The following is a 2349-nucleotide window of genomic DNA, read 5'->3' on the forward strand; positions in this document are numbered from 1 at the left end:
TTTCTTTGGGTCAGTCTTCGACTATAGTGGCCTGACAGGAGCAACAGCAGGACCAGCCAGGTCCCTGACAGCCCCCTGACAGCCTACACAGATGTGTGATATCGTCACATGTACATGGAGTGTCAGTAGTGAGCATGCACGATCCCCTCGGAGAGACAAATGCCCAAGATTTGAGAGGCCTCATCCCTCGACCCGACAGCTGCAGATTCAGGATAACCTTCAACTACATGGCGAGCTCCCATCACTCAGGGGAGATGCTATGGCTGCTTTGTGTTCTACTGCGGAGAAGGATGGTATCACGTGGTGACCACACATTTTATCACAACCGATCTATGGTGATGGAAAGACCAAGATCATTTAGCAGTTCTCGAAGCGGTTGAGCTTTGGAGTCAGTATTAGGATTGCTTTTCAGTCTTTGTTAGGAGATGTGAAGATCATTTCATGGAGTTCACTTCCTATTTGACCACTTTTTGGAAGCGTTGATTGTGATTAGTGCCTAATCAAAGACTTAAACCCATGCACAAACTACTTCCTCTTCATGCTCAATACACGGTCGCGAGAGAGAGACCTAATCTACCATGTATTACTAACATGAAGTACTCTTGGGAGTTGATGGCGTGAGTGGGGATGCCATAGCAAGTATTCTATGCTATGCATGATGGAGCTGATGATTTGAAGCATTGTGAGTAACTTTCCATAAGTATATCTATTTATGTATATTGTTTAGTGCTCATGTGTGTACGTGTGTTCGTGCGTTTCTGTGTGCATACGCGTACTTGTGTTGATTTGTGGATGCAGGTTGGATCCCCAAGATTATAATAAAATGGTCATGCCATCACTTCCACATAGAAAAGCAGCAAATCGTTTGTTTGTGCAGCAAATCGTTCTTTTGGTGGCTACTGCTTCAAAAAATGCATTATTATTGTTTTAACAGAGATTCATTGATTTTGGAAGTTGCAGAAAACATGCCAGATGAGTCGGAAGTGGTGAAAAAGGTCGGCTGGTTGGTCAAGCTATTGGCAGCAGTGACAATAACTTATGTCAGCTTTAACATGTTTCCCATCATGGGTAGGGTAGGAAACCTTTCCAATGAATGCTGCTGAGGTCTGCTTTTTTGATGCATGTTGTTTCAAATAAAATTCTCATTTTTAGTTTTCAATAATTGAGAAGTTTGTAGGCTGCCGGCCCTGTGGATGTGGGAGTCTTGTTAAAACCCTTGGTTTGCAGGTGATAGCTTGATTTGGCAGTCTGTTGCCTTAGTGCGACTGGAAGACCCCTTCATGAAACGAAGTGGTGCTTCAAGGATATCTTTGATTGCAACTAATGGTTGTTTCCTGTCGTTATACCATCTTGTTTATGATTAGTTTTGAGCTCCTTTCTCAATTTTTAATTTCTAGACTATTATTTTAACAGACAGGAGAAGAAAGAGTTTTGTGGAAGCAGGGGGAGTCACAGAGCTTGCAAAGATGCTAGAATTTGCCCCTGACGACTAAACTCGCTTTGAAGCTGTCAAAGCCCTTGTGTCACTGTGTCAATGTGGTATGCCTTTTTCTCTTCTTCTTTTGACACCACATACATGTATTCATTATAAGTGGAGGCTTTTATGGCTCTTACAACTGACTTTCTTCTGTTGACTCCATGCAAAAGATGTGGCATTGGAGGCATTGCACGCAACAGGGGCAGAAGTTTTACTCAAGTCCCTTGTCAAGGGATCCTCCAGCAGCTCAGATGTAGAAAGTCAGTCGTTGCTTCTGCTACAGAAGCTTGAGGAATGGAAAGACACCCGGGTCTAAATAGATTGTGAGCATGGAAGAGGACGAGGAAGTGAATTCAGTCTCTCCGAATTCCTTGAGACACATGCTTAACAATTCATTATTCTAAACAAACCGTTTGCATCAAAGAACATGGGGAAGGTAAGTGGCACACAATTTTGTCTATGACTGATAAATGTCTTCTTAGAACTGCCCATCTACAAGTTTTCTTAATAAGTTCCTACTTACCCACCTACTCACCTCACAAAAGTTTCCAGTGTTTTTTTCATCAGAGCATTTGAGGGGACATTTTTCAATTGTAACTCTGCAAACCAGCTCATAATAATGGATTATTGAAAAAGTACTAAGCTCAATAATTTCAAATAAACTTTTCTGAGAAAGGCTACAGAGCTAGCCTCAATGTTGCTTTTTGCAAGTCAGGAATGGAGCGAGGAGATCTGCCTTTGCTTCAATTTGAATGGTTGTTTTAGCCCTTGCTAATTGTGGATGATATCTGTTGTCGATATCTTGCTAAATTCTGGTCACTTCAGAAATCTCTGGGTATTTCTTTTGAGGAGCCAAAAATAAGCTTGTAATT

At 41.8% G+C, this 2349-nt stretch overlaps 1 pseudogene across 1 annotated transcript; it reads left to right on the plus strand.

Moving 5' to 3' along the window:
* The first annotated feature begins 348 nt into the window (after positions 1-348).
* On the plus strand, positions 349-2112 carry LOC147615171 (uncharacterized; annotated as a pseudogene). Its single transcript, XR_015262705.1, has 5 exons — positions 349-1068; positions 1228-1326; positions 1414-1539; positions 1648-1913; positions 2030-2112. The product of XR_015262705.1 is annotated as an uncharacterized LOC147615171 (transcript).
* The last annotated feature ends 237 nt before the right edge of the window (positions 2113-2349 follow it).

Source organism: Cibotium barometz, chromosome 40 (genome assembly GCF_041138505.1).
Source record: "Cibotium barometz isolate CiBa-2024 chromosome 40, ASM4113850v1, whole genome shotgun sequence".
Classification (NCBI taxonomy): domain Eukaryota; kingdom Viridiplantae; phylum Streptophyta; class Polypodiopsida; order Cyatheales; family Cibotiaceae; genus Cibotium; species Cibotium barometz.